We start from the raw sequence: 7988 nt of genomic DNA on the forward strand, positions 1-7988 counted from the left end.
ACTAAGCTTCAGCCTCCCGGTAGAGTAAATCTTTCTACCAAAAAGGTCCAATTTCTTGGAGTCTTTTGCTTTAGGAGTCGCTTCCCTGCAAATCCTGCCTCTCCCTTTTGTTGGCTGCAGACACCTTCAGGGATCCTGGGAGGGGATGAGTGTAAAGGAACTCATAACCCTGGGCAGGCACAAAATACTTCCTCTCAGCTCTTTTTGAGGTGGGGGAAGGAAAGCAAGGGTTTGGCCCAGAGCTTTCACTGGGTCCATAGTGACCTCATTGAAAGGCATGGCTACCTTTGACGGCCATGCCACAACCAAAAGTTAACCAGGCTGTGGGAGGATTCCTTCACTACCTCTGCCTGCAAGCCCAAATTTAAGTATTCAGTAGCTCCTGGTGGGCCTTACAGATGTCTTGGGGAGGCGACACGCCCGGCCTTGACACAGCCTCGTCCGGGAAGGAGGAAGCCTGCACTGGCTGAGGGCACCTCCTTCCCTTCTGCGGTGACAGGATCCTGCAGAACCAGTTCCTGAAACTTGGTACCAGAGTCTTGATCAGGTGATGACCAAGGAGACAGATGTGCCTTTCTCTTGGAGGACACCAAGTATGAGCATTCTGAATGGGACCCTGGGATCGGGGGCTCCAAAGGGGTCATTGCACTGGCATAGGCCAGTGACCCCTAGGCCAAGCACTCAATTGCACTCCTATGCCAGGGTTCACAGCAGGGAAGGGATGACTGGAGGAGTAGCAGGAGCGACTGCTCAGCCGAGAGGCGTACGATCCAACCTCAATTCTGATGACAACCATGGACATGCGGTTCCCACTTGTGCTGGAGATCGGTGCCAAGGCAGAGTTTCCCTCTAGACGGTACTGCAGGGCCCGGAACTGAGTGGCAACTGTGGGCTATGTGTTTCCTCCTAGCCATCAGCACTGATGCTGCTGACTCCTGTACTGCCAGCGACGGTGACACTGAGAGTGCCAGCAGGTCTCTGGCAGCAGCAAATGCCTCCAGTGTAGCCAGCACCGCAATGGTGTTGGTGCCGTGTTGTCCCTCCAGTGCCGACAGTTCGGCTGGTACCGGAATCAAAGGTACTCACATAAGGGCCAGCCTCAGCAGTGCTGACTGCGATGCTGAAGCAGAGGAGTGGCCTGACCTATGTTGCACTCCGCTCTGCTCCCCATGCCTGGCCTTCTTAGGAGTTGGGGAACATCCACTATTGGCCAGCTGTCCCTGGTGCCTCTTCCTCAGCACTGGGGATGGCACATAGTCCCAGGACTCCCACACCATAGGAGGCGCACTCCTCACCAACACTGAAGGGCATGGTGCTGAGTCCAACCGGCTCTGCTTGGAGGAAGGTCTCAGTGCCGCCTCCACAAGGAGAAACTTCAGTTTAGTCTCCCGGTCCTTGGTACGGGGTTTGAAGTCCCTGCAAATTTGACAGTGGTCCCTAATGTGAGCCTCACCCAAGCACTTCAAGCAACTAAGTCGCTCAGGATATGTCTACACCCAGCCGCTAATTCGGCGGCTGGCAATCGAAGTTCTGGGTTTGACTTATCGCGTCTTGTCTGGACGCGATAAGTCGAACCAGGAAGTGCTCGCCGTCGACTGCGGTACTCCAGCTAGACGAGAGGAGTACCGCGGAGTCGACAGGGGAGCCTGCCTGCCGCGTGTGGACCGAGGTAAGTTCGAACTAAGGTACTTCGAACTTCAGCTACGTTATTCACGTAGCTGAAGTTGCGTACCTTAGTTCGATTTGGGGGTTTAGCGTAGACCAAGCCTCAGAGGCATCACCTTGTTGAAGGTGGCACAGGGCTTGAAGCCCGGTGACCGAGGCATACCTCGACACCAAGTATGGAGAAAACTCTGCTAACTAACTGAAAATAAACTATACTAAGTAACACTTAATAAACTATTTACAATAATCAGAAAGAAGGTCCACTGAGAAGCTTGTCATAGCAAGGGAACAGTTCCAGCGACCGTCATGGGTGGTAAAGAGGGAACTTAGGGGGTGCGGGATCTGCTGGGCCCTTTACACTGGCACTATGAGCGTGGGGCACCAGAGCCACCCCGACGGGTACCTCTGAGGGAAAATTTTCCAGCGACTGTGCTCAGGGCGTGGGGGCATGCACACACCTTCATTGGAATGGACATGTGCAATAACTTGAAGAACCACAGTTACTATAAAGTAAATAACCGCTTTGTTCTGTAAACACCCTTAATTACACCCAACATTCTGCCACTTACTCAAATATTCTGTAAAAACTGCTATTTTACATAATGTAATAGTCTACAATAAGTTTTTTCACTACTGTAATATTTATAGTTGATCCTGAAAGATCTAACCATGTTCTTAGTTTCTTTTCAGCTACTCATTTGAAATTTAGTAGGTATCCTGCTCTGAATCTTAGCTGTTTGCATGCTGTTTTGCCTGAGCTGATCAGGCGTGTCAGAACACCTGATATTCAAGCCCATGGTTTTTTTAAAAAACCTGTAATCTCAATTGGTATTCAGGTGTACTCTCCACTGCAGAATTCTCCTCTTGCTCACTGTCACATTTCTTCTAGTGTGCCTCAAGGTGTTATTAAACATAGTGTCACGAGTTCACTAATAACCTCATTTCAGTGTAAAATAGAGGCTGGAATTGGTATTTGATTTAAAGGCAAGTTGAGCCATGAAGTTGAAAGTCTGTTTTACATTTTTGTCTTTTTAATTACCGTGCTGCTCTTTGATAAATTCTTAAACTGCCCACCTGCTTGCTCTGTGTCATTATGGGGGTGAGGGTGGAAAGGAGGCAGTACTATCATTTGATTGCATTGGGCAATACGGGGGAGGTGCTGTGCAAGCTCACATGCAATTCCTTCATTTTATGCTTTAGTTCCCCCAACCTTAGCCTTCCCCTTACTGGTCCTGGTGGCACTCTACAGATCCAAGTTGCCCGGGGCGGGGGGTGGAGTGGGGAGGATCAAATTGTACTGTTTTAGGCAGCATGGCCATCTTATGTTCCTTACTCACATGATGCCGCTGTGCTATTCCTCCTCATTTCTCCTCTCTCCCTACATTTCCCCTCCCACAACCAAAAAACAAAAAAAAAGAATCTAATGCTGACATTTATTCCCAGGTACATCACAGCACTTAAATGGCCAGGCACACTAAGGCCTGGTCAACACTAGAGGGGGGATCGATCTAAGTTACGCAACTTCAGCTACATGAATAATGTACCTGAAGTCAACGTACTTAGATCTACTCACGGCGGTGTCTTCACTGCGGTGAGTCGACTGCTGCCGCTCCCCTGTCTACTGCGTGCACCTCTCGCGGCGGTGGAGTACAGGAGTTGACAGGAGAGCACTCGGGGATCGATTTATCCTGTCTAGACTAGACACGATAAATCGACCCCTGCTGGATCGATCACTCCCCGCTGATCTGCCGGGTAGTATAGACATACCCTAAATTAATAAGTGTTTGTCTACACTGCATTGTAAACCTGAATCTGGGGGACCTGTGCTTGTGAACTTGGTGTTTCTAAGCCCACCCTGGAGCATCCACACTGCATTGTAAACCTAGATTTACAAGTGCTGGACCTGGGTCTCTCAGCCCTGCTAATGTGGCCGTACTACACTATGCAGACCTTCTGACTCAGGTCTGCAGCTTTAGCTGTTTTGGATATGAGTCGCAGCAGGATTAGAGCTCTGACTTACCCGCCTGAGCAGGGTCCTGGAACCTGGGTCTTTACTGTTCTGAGTCACACTGATTTGCTGGTAGACAGAAGGGGGGCTTGAGTTCAAACCAGAATCAGAGCCCAGGCTTAATTTGCAGTGCATACACACCCTCAGACTAAATATGTTTAAGTGCATTACTGAGTAGGGATGCATGGCTGAATCATAGCCTGTGAGGGTACATCTACACAGCAATTAAGCACTCACAGCTGGCCCAGGTCAGCTGACTCGGGCTCACGGAGCTCAGGCTATGGGACTAAAAATTGCAGTACAGATGCACGGGCTGGAGACTGAGCTCTGGGACTCTGTGAGGGGGGAGGGTTCAAGATCCAAGGCTCCAGCTCAAGCCTAACATCTACACTGCAATTTTTAGCCTCTCAACCCGATCCTCACAAGCCCGAGTCAGCTGGCCTGGGCCAGCTGTAGCTGTGCCACGGGTCTTTTATTCCAGTGTGGACGTACCTGGAGAGGTATGATTAAAGGTTCAAAACGGAGATTGGGGAAAAGCCAAAGGGAGCAGTAAGATGAGCAGATTGGGAGAAACACAGGGACAGGGTGGAGGAGTAAGAGAAAATGAGACCAGAGAGGTAAGTAGATCTTGAAGAGAGGATACGCAGTTTGAATTTGCTGTGGTAAGAGACCGATGGCCTATGAAATTACAATAGAACTGCCCCAAAGCCAAACACATCCAAACTAAAATGAAAGCAAAGTAGTATTGATTGCCAGGCAACCAAGGATCCTCTAGGCTTTTAGTCAGTCTTTTTTTCCAGGAGCCTTTTTATTCAATATTTCATGGGGAGATTTCCCAATAACTTTGTACCAGAATTCTCATTCTGGGATAAATACACTTTTGCCAGCATAACACACGCAGAGTTTGCCTGAGGATGGTCATTTCTATTTCTATCATTTAGTCTATTTTTAAGCATGAAGTAGCTCTTTTCTAAAGCAATGAAATTGCACCCATATTCTTTCCCCAAAATACCTTATTTCTTGGAAAAATGGGGGGCTACAAATGCCTCTTACGTTCTGCAGTTGAAATAAATTCCTGTTCCTTGTCCAGGTGACTGACTGGTATTTCCTGAGCAATGGTCTGTCTCTAAGAAAGACTGATACAAATCTTTGTCAACTAAGAAAAACTTAACAGCAAAATAAAGAACTTCATTTTCCCTTTAAAAAGCTAAATAATGCATCTTTCACCATCATGTGGCTGATAATCCTCATCCCTTTGCATTGCGCCATCTAGAATTGCAGTGTTCTTCCTAAAAAGCTTACCGTTTTGATTCTGTGTCCTGCTGTGCTCCTTTTGATTTCTGTGGGATTTCTATGCATGTAACAGCAACAGAATCTCGCCCTCAAGTGTTTAAAAAAATAAAACCTGCCCGGTGGGCTCTCAGAGTGAGGAAATCTCCACAAGGACCTTCTCACAGAGATGTCCCCCCATTATTCCATCAAGGAGATGGAGTTTGCTCCTATGAGGGCCTGTCAGCAGTACTGCAGGATCTCAGAAGGCCATCTGCATACAGGCTGTGGACCCAGTGGCTACTCACCCTTGTCTCCCTGTCACGTTGGCTGCAAGCTCTTTCTCAACCACATCTGCCTCCATGAAAAAAATAATACAGACTCATCTTATCTAGGGATTCTCTGCAGGACAGGAGACATGAGGGAATTTGGGGGTCTCATAGTCTTGCTCTCCTCCCAGCCACCCCACATCTCCTGACCCAGCATGAACCTGCTGGACCATATGGGGAAGCATCAGCAAAATCTGGAGGGATGAGTATGGGGGATAAGTACTGCAAAGGCAGCTGAGCCTCTCCTCTATATGGAAAGGGGAAAATCCATGCAAAGAGCCCCCATGTAGGGATCTTGGAGGGAAACATCTGGTCTTGGAGCTCTGTTCTAACCTAGTTTGCTCAGTTTTCCAGGCAAAGCAATTGTTTTTTGCCTCTGCTTGTGGAAATTACAAAAGGCACCATCTGTGATGCAGCACAAACAGTTCTTGGGGAGAGAGAAAAATGCTCACTAGCTGTAGTATGAACTTGTGTCTCCTTTCTTTGGTGCAACAGGTTATTTTCTAATAGCCAGGATATGTCTTGGAACATTAATGTGTGCTTTCCTGCTATAATCTAGTGTTTAGGGTGGTGGGCTGTGATGGGAGGCAGGGGTTCCAGGATAAACTAACTTCCAGTGTAAACTGGCTGATATTGGTAATTTAATCAATGGCTCTTTTGTCTGTAGAAATTGTTTTTCATTGATGCTGTTGCTAGTAAGATGTATGTCATCTAAACGCAGTCTGGAGCCAACAGTGCTTATAAAGGATTGCAAACCCCAGTACCTGCCTAACCTTACTCACTGTAATGACTTCCATTTTGTTCTGTTCTGTGTTAATACTTTACTTACTTACGTGTTCCAGATAAGCAACTTATTAGGAAAGAGGCTGACATTTCTTTGGATTTAGCTTTCAGAGGACTGCCCCAGTTATTCAGAGTTCCTGATCCATGTTATTTAATCTGTAGTCCAAGGTCTTGACATAAATTAAAGTAATAGCTAACTAAATTACAAATCTGACTAACAAACATGACAGTTAACACCTTTAAATGGGTGACGTTATAAAAATGCTCATTCTTTGTTTCATTTTAAACTATACTCCTATGGAGTTGTCAGTTTTCTTTCTGACTCATTCTAAAAAGTCTACTTCAAGCTGGGCAGTATTCATTTTAAGTACCATGCTGTAAAGTTAAAATTAGCCAGGAGGACCAATTAATTTATCAGTTGAGTTCATTCAATTTCCTGTAGCCTATCAGAGTTGTGTACAATATAGTAATAGTTCTTTGTTCTTAAAGTGTGTTTCTGTTCTGAAAACTGACTCTGTAAAACAGGCATCATGGGGTTCCATGTTTATTGTCTCTCAGTGACCCGATATCAAATTTCTTCATTCTACACATGAAAAGATGGGGTTTAGCACCTAGCTCTGTAAACTCATTTTGGGATTTAAAAGTTAAATCTGGTGGTGGTTGTTTTCTAAAATAAATAAATTAATGGAGATATCCTATCTCCTAGAATGGACCTTGAAAGGTCATTGAGTCCAGCCCCCTGTCTTCACTAGCAAGACCAAGTACTGATTTTGCCCCAGATCCCTAAGTGGCCCCCTCAAGAATTGAACTCACAATTCTGGGTTTAGTAGGCCAATGCTCAAACCACTGAGCTATCCCTCCCACCATGCATCACCAACAGTAAAGATTCTGCACTGGGGATTTAGTTAACAATTATCATTGTAGCACAGGGAGCTGGGGGGTGAGCGTGGGACACCCGGGCCATGACCTGACTATTTTTTGACCAGGCCACACCTGAGTGCCACTGCAACCCCATGTGTCAAGTTGCAATGCTATTCACTCAACTAAAATTTGGCCCAGCTGCAGAGGGCGTAAGGGCTCATGAGTGGTTTGGTTGGTTGGTTGGGTGTGGGGGGGTCAGGATAGTGAGGTAGTGGAGAGGCCTGAGAGGAGAAGGAGGGAAGCAAATCTATGGGCCTCCCACTTTAAACTGCATTCCCCAGTCCCTGATTATTATTATTATAATGTATGAGCCAGATAGAATCCAGTTCTTTCTCCCTGAATACTAAACCATCTGTACATGCTGCAGCGGCATGATGTAATGGATTGGACAAAGAACTAGGAGCTAGTTCTTGAGGTCTAATCTCAGCCCTGTCACGCAGGCCTGGTCTATACACAGACTTGCACTGGTTTAACTAAAGATGTGTTTTTAAATTGATGTGGTGTAAGTTTGTGTAGAACTCTTATTTTGGTCTGAGTGATTTAGTACAGTTTAACTTAATCTATTTCTTCACAGCATCAGTCTCTCAGTTCCCTGATCTGTAAAGTGAGAACATTAATACTCAGGGGTTTTGAGGATTATTAATTAACTAATAACCGTATATTGCTTTGAAAAGGGATTGTTAAATTTTTAATTGACAGAAAGATGCCTGATACCTAGTGCAGTGGACAATCTGTGTATGAACTCAGGTGGAATTTGTCTTTGTGGTTTGTTCTGTCTCCTAGTGTCCTACCTAACCAGAAATAACCATCCTGCACACAAGGTCCCCATAGTCTCTTACCTGCTACTGGGTATTTTGGCACTTCTGTGTGGTCTAGCTGCATCTGGAATACCACATGGATTGTTGGCTGTCAGAAGTACCTGTAAATGAACTCCAGGCCGCTCTTTCCTGAATTGTTTGTATAGGGCCAGACTGAGATGTCTTAACTCACATAAACAATTACCCCATGAATAG

The sequence above is a fragment of the Trachemys scripta genome, chromosome 8 (genome assembly GCF_013100865.1).
Source record: "Trachemys scripta elegans isolate TJP31775 chromosome 8, CAS_Tse_1.0, whole genome shotgun sequence".
Lineage (NCBI taxonomy): Eukaryota > Metazoa > Chordata > Testudines > Emydidae > Trachemys > Trachemys scripta.